We start from the raw sequence: 14,404 nt of genomic DNA, 5'->3' as shown, positions 1-14,404 counted from the left end.
CGTCCAAAAACGAGATACCGGCACCTCCAATGGGAGCAGAAAGCCTCAATTTTTTGAAACTTACCAGAAGCTGCTGCATTTCTCACCCTAGGCTCATACTCAAGTCAATAAGCTTTCCCAGTTTTTGGAGGTAAAATTAGGTACCTCAGGTTATACTCGGGACGGCTTATAATCGAGTATATACAGTAGTTTTGTGTCATCTGCAAAAACTGATACATTACTTACAATACTCCCCTAAGTCATTAATAAACAAGTTAATTAATTAATAAGAGAATTTACCATTAACAACCACTTTCTGTACCTGATCCTGTAGCCATTTTCCTATCAATTCCTAACTAGCAATTAGGCAGGTTATATATAGACTTAAATGGTTGAACTTGATGGGCATGTGTCTTTTTTCAACCTAACTTACTATATTACTATGTTACATGTGTAAATGTGTTAATTAAGCCCAACAGACCTTAGGTTAGAAAGCAGTCATTTTTGGGGCATGGTATCAAACGCTTTTGCAAAATCCAAATAGATCACATCTACTGTTCCCCCCTTTGTCCAGCATCTTACATTATCGTAAAAAAGCAATCAAATTTGTCTGACATGACTTATCTTTCATAAAGCCAAGCTGATAATGCCATTCACTAGGCCAACATTTTGAATGTGATCCCTTAACAATCCTTCAAATAATTTTCCCACCACAGATGTCAAATTTACTGTCTTATAATTGTCAGACTGAGATTGTAATCCCATTTTAAATATTGACATAACATCAACTTTCCTCCATTCCATAGGTACCATAGCAGATGAAAGTGAATCTGAGAAAATCAGAAATAGGGGCTGGTCTAAAACTGAAATCAGCTCTCTTAGAACCTGGGAGTGTATTCTATTTGGCCCTGGCCCTTGTTTAGATTCATTTTTTTAAGCTTTATGAACCATATCCTGAGTTTGTCAAGTCAGTTGCACAAAAAAATCCTTGCTTGGAGTAGCTCCAAGGTTCCAAGAGTTCCAAAATTGGACATAGAAGTAGTTTTGTTGCTGAGCACCAAGATTGATGAAATCCAAACACCAAAGATTTTTAGTACAACTGCATGAATTTTGACACATCATGGTATTGCCTACTGACCATCACAATTATGCTTTAATTACGGAGAAAATGCAAAATTATGGGTAAAAAGATTGGTAGTTGCATGCTAAATTACATGTTGCATACTTTGTCAGTGCTCATTTAGTTTACTCTTTCTGCTTTAAGACCTTTACATTACTTTAATTCTATGAAAGCTGCTCAGGTTGTTGCAAAAGCCAATGTATTTATGGGATCTCTGACACAGGATGCTTGGCTCTGGGTTTCTCCACATTACAAGTCTTTCCTTAATGTTGGGTATAATAAATAGTCATGCAGTGGGTATAGGGAATTAGTGGCTGCATGTGTGTGTGTGTGTGTGCACAAATAGTTACATTATTCAGCAACCAAGGGGTATCTGGTAGTAATGTGAGGGTCTGGATTTCACCAACCTACACCCGACACTAACCCGCCCTTCCAAAGCCCGTGCCTGCATCAGTCTTCCGGGTTGCTTTTATAGACCTGCGCCCCACCAATGACATCACAAAAGGGTCTTTTATAGATGCAGCGTCTATAAAAGAAGAACCCGGAAGTAGGAAGCCTGCATTTGAGGGTGACCCGCGAAAAAGAGTGCGAGGTCGGCCCGAACCTCACTAGTGCCTGGCTCTACGTAATAATGCCAGGTCACACAACGACTGCAGCCATCTTTGCACAACTGCGGTTGCACGATTAAATAAACTATTCTAGAAATATATTTAAAACTATTTGCTCTTTACACTTGATAGCATTTTTGCTGCCAGGCTTTTTGGCCTCATCTTGACAAATACACACAACATGTTTCCATTTGAAAGTCAAAAGGATGAGTTATTGTGGAAAATAAACTTGAAAGGCTATTGGCAAATATAATTTGTAAAGCAACCTGACAACAGAATCACTATGTAAATAGAGCAGAACTGCATGTTGATGTAGCTGGCCTGTCATGCAAGTGCTAGATCAGTTCCTCACACACTGGATGATAAATCGCATACACCATTATGGCACACACTATCCATTTTTGGCTAAGCAAAACAGTACATTTACAGTAATATGGCTGCATGGAATGTCCCTGTTTCATTTCTTCAGCAAGCTGATTTTTAAAGTAGGGAGGCAATATTTAAATTTACTGTTTCAATTATAGAAGATGTAATCCTGAGCAGTTTATTATCTTTTATGAAGAATAAAGCAGCTTAGTGCATAAAGGAGTATCATACAAATAATATTGAAGGAGCCTTGTTAATGCAATTTTTAGTGTGTGATGGAGAAAGGGAATGAAGTTCAGAGGATGAGCAGACATACACAAAGTTTATTAACATGCAGAAATGGTAGAACATGCTGCAGATTAAACCGCTACCAGTTCTACTGAGGTGATTAGAAATCTGTAGTTTTCACAAAGCACTGAGTCAAATTAGCTGATATCTAAAAATGTGAGGCATTGTCATTTAGTTGCTGTTTTATAGCCATTGCACGTACCTGCTGGTAAGTGGATTTTTTGTTTTCTTAAGCAGAAAATGGCAGGAATTACAGGTTCAGTTTTACATTGCCATTGTGATTTCTATGCACCCAGTATACAATCAGTAACAGAAAAAAAGTTGTAGATACATAAATGTTGCTCTATATGTTAGTGATAACTTGTAATAAAAGCACAATATAAAATGTAAAAGTACCAGACTTTGGTAAATATTTACAAGCTGCCGAACTATCAAGTATTCCACTACTGTATGCCAACCCACCCCCAAAGTGGGTAACAATGGAGGAATCATTGATTCAACTAATTAAACTATGTGACAAGACACGATAACCTGATCCCAATGTTGGAGCAGGCTTTACATCTCTGGGACAAAATAAAACATAAAACAAACTTACTATCCCACCACCTTCCAGCAGCCCCCATTATAGGCAACTCAGACTTCCTACCAGGCTTAGATGGGAATGCCTTCCAGTGGTGGAATTCTAAAGGCTTTACAGCATTGAAACACTTTTATGGCTTATCTGGTCCATTGCAATGGGACAGAATCCAACAGATTCATTCCCCCATTCCTGAAGAATGGTTTTGATTTCTACAAATACAGCATTTCCTAAAATCCAAATATAAAGGTGCAGGTTTACCACCTTCATCATAATTAGAAACAATATGTACCACATACCCGTACTCTAGAGGTGTATAAGCTCACCTATATTGAATATTCCCCACCAAGGTTGCCACATGTCCAGGTATGGGAAGGACGCCTTGGAAGATCCTTGGACAAGAAAGAATGGCTTAAATATGGGACTCAGTAGCCCATGCCTCAATCAAAACCTCTCTACCTAAAGCTGGGTATAAGGTTTTAATAAGGTGGTACCTTGTACCAGCCAGATTACATAAAATAAACAACCACTATGACTCCCAATGATTTAGAGGGTGTGGAGACGAGGGCATGATGTGTCACATATGGTGGTAATGTACCAAAGTAAAAAGTTTCTGGACGAGGGTCTATGAAATAATATTTCATGGATACAATAAATTGCCCCCGCTAGTATAACCTGTGCCCTCCTCTCCAGCTAAATAAAGGGATATGGGAAATGGCTACGGGTTATTGAGCAAATAAGAGCTAAGCAGGATTACTAGCTATGATCCCCACTCAACATAGTAAACAGAACGGGTACTATTTTTTTACATGCTCCCCAACGAAGACAATCGCAAACATGACAGCATACAAGGCTCTTCCCTTCTAAAAGAAACCTATGACCCAGAGACGAACTAATGGAGGCAGCGCATTAAGTTGTTTGATGGTTTTGTTTTTTATGGCTATTAAGTTTTAATTGTAAATTGCTCAATCGAACCAGCTGATATCCATAAAATTTATATAGCCCTGCAGTTCAATGCACGTTGATGCAGTTTTGGCCACCGCAAATGGATTCAGTTGCCCTGTGATGACACCCGTTGACCAGCCTGACATTATAATATATTATAAAATGTAAATCCCTCACTATTCCTCTGCAATATGATTATTCAGGCCATTGGATAACATATTTGTATTTATAAGCCACAGGTCCAACTGACTCCCACTGAAATCAGTAGGGAGCGAGGCCAAGGATCTTGTGGGCCACCCGTGGAACTATTATTTACCTGGATGACAATTTTGTGTTATAGACCTTAAGCCAAACAACCATGAGAGAGAGAGAGATGCTTGTAGCAGGCTAGAAAGAGGATTCTCTGTTCGCTATTGGGATAATAGCCTATTTCACCCTGACTAAAAATAGCATTATTTCTCACTAGCTCAAACATGTTTTGCAATACATGGGACAACACCACACAACATTTTTTAAAACATGCATTTATATCAATAGTAAGCAACAGAAAAGCAAGGAATAAAATGAATGGATGGTAGCATCTTTTAACTTTCATCTATAATCTGTTCAAAAGAATCTTTAAATTAAATAATGAAATAAAAATTGTTAACTTGAAAGTACAAAAACATGCACGCTTGGATATTTAGAACTTTTCAGCATTCAGGCATGGAGTACCATATTTTCACCAACAGATTTTCATTTTACCCACAGGCACAATACACCACTAAGATTTTCCATCTCTCCAAATAGAAGCGGATGGCAGACCTAAAGCAGCTTGCATCAGTGAAGGTGATACTAAGGGTGTTTGGGTTTATAATATCCTGCAGCAAGTATTAAAAGATATATTTGCATAAGAAAGTGTCCTCAATATTTCAGCATACAGTATCTCACTTGCAGAGGGACAATGGAAAGATGGTACTGCAAATTGCATTGTCTTAAACTAATGTCATAATTAATATTTAATATTGTTGGGAATTTTATAAAAATGTGATTGGGAAATGCTCTGTCTTTACATTAGAAATATGTAAATCTTACACTTCACCTACACACCAGTTAAATGTGCCTAATTTGAGTGGGAGGGTGCCTATGCAAGCTGAGCACATGTTCATGTTTTCAACATAGAAATAAAATGAGTTCCCAGAGCATAACCATAACACATAAACACATAGTCCCCTCTAACACTCAGCAGTACACAGTGAGTATGAGAGAACACTAGATTAATCTGTATACAGAACCAATAGATATTTAGAAATGCAATGAGGAAAGTCTGCCATTTCTCATACATTGCAAAAGGATAACTGATGCTATGCACACTGACAAATACAATGAAAACACTGAACCAAATGAGCGGAGGCAGAACAATGAACGATCTGAACTGAATCAACTCAAACAAAGCAGTGCGAAAACATGATTGCCCACATGGCAAAGCCGAGAATGGGGCTGTGCCAAGTAGATGAATACACACAAAAGTATTGACTGAAATCTAAGCGTTGCTGGGGGAGAGTCTAGTATTCAGAATTATAAACTCAACCATCTTTAAATTCACATCATCTGCCTTAAGTATAAAGATAAATATAGGGACTGCACACTCAAATTTAAAAAGGCAAAATTTTATTACATTTACAAAAATACACTTACATTTTCAGCTATGGCCCAATATTGGCCCATGGCCCAGTATTGGCCCTACGCGTTTCGACCACTAGCGTGGTCTTCATCAGGGGCAAAATTCATAAATTATTGCAAAAAAGCTAAAAAGGCAGAACGAATGTATCCAGCAAATAGGTTTAAATACCTTTGTGATGCCCTCCATAATCTCCCTACGCATGGCAAGTGGCGTGTGACGTCACATCCGCTCCTAACCCAGAAGCGTACGCAACTGCCTTAAGTTCAGACATTTGTGAGACAAGGAGACCCCAACACATAAAATAATCCTTAAAAAATCTTATTTAAGACCCCCCCCAGTCATGGTGCAAAATGGATGTGTTTCTAACACATACAAACATTAATAAACTACTCCCCAAGTACAAGTATAAAGCAAAACAGTAATGAGTTATAATAATCTTAAATAATTTAATTTAATGTTCAGTTTCTCTTCTATTTATGCATTTGGGTTGGTAAATAGTTTTCTGCATCCACTGGGGGAAAGGGAGTGGGGCTCCAAGCGACTTTCTATAAAATGTAGCTGTTTACCTGTCCTACCTGCCATTCATGTCAAGCTTATTAGAAGCTATTTAAAACTGCCCCTATTGTAAAGATAAATACTATCCTCACCTGCTGTAGATTTGGCAATAACAATCGTATAACCCAAATATGTAATGTTCTGTGATAGATCAGTGCATGAAGCGCTCAGGCAGAGAGTTTCTATTTATACCCTGGCATGTACAGTAATGGTTTCATTATGATTTTGTCTAATTTCATTTCCAGGTTTGTGCTTTGTATGTTTTATTTGTTTGCTGTTGTGCTGTTTGTTTTATACTACTGAGCCCTTTCATCACTAAAAGTTAACAAAAAAAATAAAATGTGCATTTGTTTTAAAATCAATATACAATGTATCACCGACTGTTCTACCACTGACTTGTTTCTGAAACTATATATATATATATACTGTACCTTGAAAAGGATTTCAGACTCCAAGAAGTCCACAGAATTCCACTATCCAGAAAGTTTAGAAATCAGTCATTTTTAAGCAGATAATTCAAATTTTTATATATTATTTCCAGTTTTTTCTGTCTACTAGAAAATCATGTTAACATTAAATACACCCAATAGACTGGTTTTACTTTCAATAAGGATTAATCATATCTTAGTTTGGATCAAGTACTAGGTACTGTTTTATTATTACAGATAAAAAGGAAATCATTTTTAAAAACTTGGTTAATTTGATTATAATGGTTTCTATGGGAGATGGCCTTTCCATGATTTGGAGCTTTCTGGATAATGGGTTTCTGGATAACGGATCCCATACCTGCACTTAATGGTAATTAATCCCGGGTTTCAAGCATTCTGTAATGTTTTAACTCTACAAACATATACCACTGAGCAACCTGCACTTAAAGCAGACCTGTCACTCAGACATAAAAAACTGTATAATGAAAGTCCTTTGCAAATGAAACATGAAACCCAAATTCTTTTTTTCTTTAAAATATCCATACCATCCAATATCCAAAAGTCTCTGCTGTTAATCATATATTGTTGGCCCCTCTTCTATGCCTCAGGCATAAAGGCGGGGCAGTCACTTACTTCCACTTTCTATTCAGTACTTCCTGGATATCACTGAACTCCTGCCATTCCCCATCACTCCCCACACTCTATAATAGTGTAGGGCACTGCCATGGGCATTAGGTCCCCCATTCTTAAGCATAAACAAGATTTTGGGGAGATACACAACGTACTTTGTCTACAAAATGGCACTTGCCTGCTTACTGTGATTGTGAATTCCAAGACTGAATTTAAATAATAAATATAGTGTGAGCAAAGTGTATTTTGCTCAACTAACATGACAGAAAAGAATGTAGAATTATTTCTTAGGATGACATGCCCCCTTAAATGTTAATGTGTATTAGTTAAACATTTCTTTTTGTATTTCCACTGAAATTCCTGCCCCCAATTTATCTGTAGCACTAAGGGGCCTGAAATTACCCCTAAGGAGTCTTACATACACTGACATAATTCTTTCAATGCAAATTTAAGAGATACTCCTCTTGTAATGAATCCATGTATTGTGGTTTATATATTATCTCTAGAGACAGAGGCACAGCATGTGTGTTTAAACAATTTACATTTAGTGGACCTGGTCACCTGAAGTGTAATTTCTTGTTTGTAATTATAGTAAGATCTTCCAGGTGGAAACAATTTACAGTTTTATACAGTATATATATATATATATATATATATATATATATATATATATATATATATATATATATATATATATATATATATATATATATTTGTTACTTGTATTTAATTATAATAGAATGCATCAGTGAACAACAAAAAAATGTCATTGCTTGGGTTTTATTTTCAGTATCAGCATTCTTTGCAATTTAGGTGTCTTAAGTGGAAACTTAATTTTAATATATATCAAGGATTTTGAAAATGGTCTAGAATTACTTAAGCACATCACATATTGACTGGGGGCAGCTGGGAAACTGACAATATGTCTAGCCCCATGTCAGATTTCAAAATTAAATATAAAAAATCTGTTTGCTCTTTTGAGAAATGGATTTCAGTGCAGAATTCTGCTGAAGCAGCACTATTAACTGATTAGGTTTGAAAAAAGCATTTATTCCCATGACAGTATCCCTTTAAGAGCTTTTAAAATATAGCATAATCACAAATTTTGAATATTGATGCGCATACTCTTTGTTCGGGTTACGCCATGACATTGGTCTCAAAAAAAATATTCCCAAAACAGTTTTCCAATTGTGAATTTAAATTACCATCAGGGCTATATTCGGACACAACAACGTTGCATAGTGGTCTCGCTTACACAAACACCCATCTTATTTGCAAGCCATTTTACAATATGTTCCTATGCAAATTTGCAAAAAAGGAAAGACTGGCACAGCTGTCCATTGGGCAATACAACCATTTGCAAATAGTGATGAGAGAATCTGTCCCATTCTGCTTCACCGAATAATTCACGAAACTGCAGAAAAATGTGCAAAAAATTCAAGAAACCCTTGAAACCAATAGGCGTAAAAAATGTTTTATGTGCAACAATTTTTTACGCCCACAACAATTTTTTTCTCACTCCAAATGCATTATAGTCGATTGCCCTTTTGTCATTGCTTGGGTTTTATTTTCAGTATCAGCATTCTTTGCAATTTAGGTGTCTTAAGTGGAAACTTAATTTTAATATATATCAAGGATTTTGAAAATGGTCTAGAATTACTTAAGCACATCAGAGGAGATATTGGCGCTGTTACCTGAGGCAGCAAACCTGATGCTGTAGTATCGCTAGTACACTGAACAGGATTTCTAGTAAAAGAAAAAATGGAAATGTGGTCCTCATAGTTACTGGGGGCAGCTGTTTAACAACAGAGACCCTTAACAATAAAAAAAACCCACCCCAGCTCAAAATTTACTTCTTAGTCACTCTACTTCTGACCTTGTCTCATTTTTAACTAAAAGTTCTCTCTGAAGCTTCTGTTTGTATCTAGAATTCCCTATGATAATCTAAGAGATTCTCCCTTTCCCTTAACTCCTGAATACCCAGGGGCTCATTTATAAATTGTAATATCCTGCCTGGAGTTGAACCAGTGACCTGGTGCTTTATGCTATCTGCATTGCCTCTTCTCTATATGAGCAGACAGCTACAGTCCTGCTTCACTGAACCAAGCATGCCTTGTTTCACCTATTTTCCATATGGACACAGGTGATCAGTATTATACATTAGTCTGACTACATAACCCCCTGCTCTGACGCGTTGGACGTCATTTATCAACACTGGGCAAATTTGCCCATGGGCAGTAACCTATGGCAACCAATCAAATTTCTGCATTCATTGTTCTACTTGCAGCTGCCTTCAAAAAGCTAATCACTGATTGGTTGCTATAGTTAACTGCCCATGGGCAAATTTGCCCAGTGTTGATAAATGAGCCCCAATTTGTCTGTTATAGGTCAAGCGTGCTTGGTCTTTGGTGCTTTGTTCCCAGTTATTTTTGGACTTTGACTCCTGTCCCCTGTGTGACTTTCTGGTTCTGACCCCCAGATTGTTCCTGACCTTAATTTTGTCTCACGATTTTGCTCCTGTTATATGGTTGTGACCCAGCCTGTCTGACTATGCCCAGCTCCTTCCTTACATTATATGTTTGACACCCCTTCCTGTCCCAGTGGGAGTACTGGATTCTCGTGTGGTAAGTTCTGGCAGCACCCAAGTAGCCGAAATCCAAAAGTGATTGTTATAGGCATGCCTACAGGAACAGGAATCCAATCACTCTCCTGGGATTTCGGTTTGCCATACGTGACATAAACTTTACGCAAAATGATTCACACAATGAACATATGTGCCCTGTGCATATTCATATACATGAGTGAGAATCTCTATTTGCACTGCAAATGTCGCTAAAGGGATTCTGTCATGATTTTTACGATGTAGTTTTTATTTCTAAATTACACTATTTACACTGCATATAATTCACTCTACAATATAAAATTGAATTCCTAAACCAGCAAATGTATTTTTTTTAGTTGTAATATTGGTGTGTAGGCAGCCATCTCAGGTCATTTTGCCTGGGCATTTGCTTACTGGCAGGTTATTGTTTCTCCTAATCAATGTAACTGAATGTATCTCAGTGGGACCTGGTTTTTACTATTGAGTGTTGTTCTTAGATCTAACAGGCAGCTGTTATCTTGTGTTAGGGAGCTGCTATCTGGTTACCTTCCCATTGTTCTGTTGTTAGGCTGCTGGGGGGAAAGGGAGGGGAATCACGCCAACTGCAGTACAGCAGTAAAGAGTGACTGAAGTTTATCAGAGCACAAGTCGCCTGACTGGGGGCAGCTGGGAAACTGACAATATGTCTAGCCCCATGTCAGATTTCAAAATTAAATATAAAAAAAAGTGTTTGCTCTTTTGAAAAATGGAATTCAATGCAGAATTCTGCTGAAGCAGCACTATTAACTGGTTAGGTTTGAAAAAAACATTTATTCCCATGACAGTTTTATATACTATGTTTTTAGTTAGGATTTACAGTAGTTCTCCTTTAAGATAGACCTGTGAATCAGTCCACCCATTGTATAGTGTTTTCCAGCTGCTTGAAGCATCTATATGCCTCTGCTCCTTCACACCTACAGAATGCAATTGACCATCTGAAACTACTGTAAATGTAGCTTTTTTTCCTTCACAATACTATTGTACAATACAATTTGTAAGGCAAAAACCATTAAAATGCAACTCAGGGATTTCCTTTTTAGTTCCTCTCATAGAGTAAAAGCAGACTCTTTACTATTCTAATCAAAGCTTCCAGTGAAACAAGGTAAACTCATACATTTAAATTGACTTGTGTGTTTTCTGCTCCCTGACAGATATAAATTATGTATCAGACATTTAGTTACAAGGTGTAATTGTTTTGGTGCAGATCTTAAGACCAGGAAAGGTTTTTTTCATTACAGCCAGATTTTGGTTATATATATATATATATATATATATATATATATATATATATATATATATATATATATATATATATATATATATATATATATATATATATATATATATATATATAATGCTCTTTGTATATATATATATATATATATATATATATATATATATATATATATATATATATATATATATATATATATATATATATATATATATATATATATATATATATATATATATATAATGCTCTTTGTGTTTGATATATTTTAGGTATAGCCCAGCCTTGGTTTTCACCTGTAATAATGCTTCAATTTTTTTTTTTAAATATCACAGCGACACAGGGACAGCCATTGGTTCTTCTACATCCAAAGTCAATTCTCACTGGCTTCTATAGACACCTACCAGCTTTATATGCAGAAAAAAATATGCAGTATCGACAGAGCAGGCCAACCCTCTCCTTACTGACTGCTGTAGGGCAGAGGCCTGACCTTACCTACTTTTAGGGGCACATATACTTAGCTCGAGTGAAGGATTAGAAGGAAAAAAACGTCAAATTTTTTTTTCGCTACTTCGAAATTTGACTACGACTTTGAATCGAATGTTTCGAACTAAAAATCGTTCGACTATTCGACCATTCGATAGTCGAAGTACTGTCTCTTTAAAAAAAACTTCGACCACCTACTTCGCCACCTAAAACCTACCGAGCACCAATGTTAGCCTATGGGGAAGGTCCCCATAGGCTTTCCTAGCAATTTGTGATTAGGATTAATTAAATTAGGATTAGGATTAGGATTAATTAAAATCCTCCGAAGGATTTAATCATTCGATCGAACAATTTTTCCTTCGAACGTTCGATCGAACGAATTGCGGTAAATCCATCGACTTCGATATTCAAAGTCGAAGGATATAACTTTGATGGTCGAATATCGAGGGTTAATTAACCCTCGATATTCGACCCATAGTAAATGTGCCCCCTAGGGTTGCCACTCGGATGGTATTTTACTGGCAAATATACTTGCTGTATTTTGTAAAGCCCTTTTGTTCCATCCCTGTCTCACCCACTGAAGCCCCAAAATGCCATAAGTTTGGCTCAGTCTTACATCTTTTCTGTTGATATTCCCTGGAATGCACATACCTTGACTGTTAAATTTATGTCTAACCCAACCTACTTGCCTCCTGTACCTCATGTGTTGCCTCAGTGTTGCCAAACACAGTCACTAGGGCAGTAGGTTTTCATAGATAAAGTATGGAGACCATGTTAATTCAGGACCCCAGTGAGCAAAGTGAAAAAAATTGATGATTATATGATTATAATAATTATATGATTATTGATGTTTGTGCACTTTGCATACTGCCTTTATTAGTGTAAATGACATTTAGAACCTTGATTTTTACCACAATTTTGTTTGGATTTTTAAATCTGAATTTTGAGATTTACATTACATAGTAAAAATTGATATTTACAATGTAATGGCTTTAACAGCTTCTTTTTTTTTTACGGTGCATTGCTGGGACAGTCCAACAAAGACTGAGTAGGGAAATAGAACATTAAACTTTTGGCATGTTCTCGGCAAGCTCATTCATTTCTGAAGCCATGAAAATTGGCACAGGCTCTGCGTACATATTGCTATCCAAATTTTTCTATTTCCAAAATTCTAAGGCTGTATTGCTGCAATTTGTGAGCACGAATCACATGTCAGTTTGTCATTTCATGACTGGGCAATTCATACAACAGAATGAATATGTTATGTTGAGAACCAATACACCGTCAATTGTAAAGAAAAATAGGACCCTTAAATGAAAATACAATTTCTTCGTGCAGAAGTACTGAAGCAAAATGCTAGACAGTCTGATTCATTTAAGCTGAAGCTTATGGTACAAGGGATCATTTATAAATGCTGGGCAAATTTGCACCTGGGCAACCAATCAGATATTTACTTTCATTGTTCAACCTGCAGCTGCCTGGAAAAAAGGGAAAATTCTGATTGGTTGCTTATAAATGTGTGCCCAGATTTGCACAAGGTTTATAACTGTGTTAAATCCAGCTATGTATTTATAGTGAATATGAACCAACGAGGGGGGTCTGGATAAATCTCTTTCCCCTGGCTTGATTGGAAACTATTTTTTAGTTTAACTTATTTTAGATCAAATTGTAGGGAAACTTTCTGTTTTGCAAAAGGTTAACATGATGAATGTGTGTCTTTTTTTTTTACAGTTTAATTTTATTTGTTACAAATAATATAATGTATGTTCACAATTTAAATTTTTAACGGAAAAATCTAATTTAATTTTTTTACCTTAAATTCCTTTTTTAAAACAAATATTTAAATATGTTTTAAATATTTAAAACATAATATTTTTAAGCTATTTATTTAGGTGACACACTGAAAATGACATGGGTTTATGGCACTATTACTCATTTGGCTTCTCACTAAAAAAGTTATGGGCTCCAATATGCAGCCGGGTATACAAGATACCTTCACTTGTCTACTAAATGTGAATAAAGCCCCAAAAAATGGTATTTGATGCTGATATACCATTCTGCTGCCACTGTTAAACATATTCATATATCAGGAGTAAAGTGTGTTTTAGTTCTATGAACTGATGGCAGCCAATCTGACATATACCTTCATATTGTAGACCAGTAAATGTTCCTGCTCATTAGTTGTTAGGGAAGCATACTTGCACCTGTTATTAAATTAACATCATCTCAAAGGCTGGTAACAGTTACAAGGAATTGTTGTGGCTCAAGAAGTACACTTCTAAGTGAGTACATTTCTAGCCTGTGTTCAGTTGGAATAGTCTTAAAGGAGAATTCAACCATAAATTTAAAATCCCCTACCCCCTACCCTACATAGACCCCCTCCCCCCGCCTAAGGGGCAAATTCACTAAGCGCCGAAGCACCTAACGCTAGCGTCAATTCGCTAGCATTGGTCATTTTCGTTACTTCGCAAATTCACTAATGAACGCTGGCATAAATTCGCTAGTGTTACTTCGCACCCTTACACCTGGCGAATTTTCGCAATGGACGTAACTACGCAAATTCACTTACGCGCGCATTGTACTGAACACTACCTTTTACGCTAGACTTCCTTCGCCACCTCAGACCAGGCGAAGCGCAATAGAGTAGATAGGGATTGCTTCAAAAGAAGTTAAAATTTTTTCTAAGTCCCAAAAAACGCTGGCGTTTTTTCTATATTATGGGTGATAGGCTGAAAAAGATCAAAAAATTTTTTGGGGCTCCCCTCCTTCCCCTCTACATTTCCTAACTCATGGCAACTTAACTATACAGTGGGCACATGTGTAGGGCAAAAAAATAATTTTATTTGATGTTTTGAAGGTTTCCCAGGCATTTGTAGTGATTGTACGT

Source organism: Xenopus laevis, chromosome 8S, assembly GCF_017654675.1.
Source record: "Xenopus laevis strain J_2021 chromosome 8S, Xenopus_laevis_v10.1, whole genome shotgun sequence".
NCBI lineage: Eukaryota > Metazoa > Chordata > Amphibia > Anura > Pipidae > Xenopus > Xenopus laevis.
Note: the sequence above shows the minus strand (reverse complement) of the source record.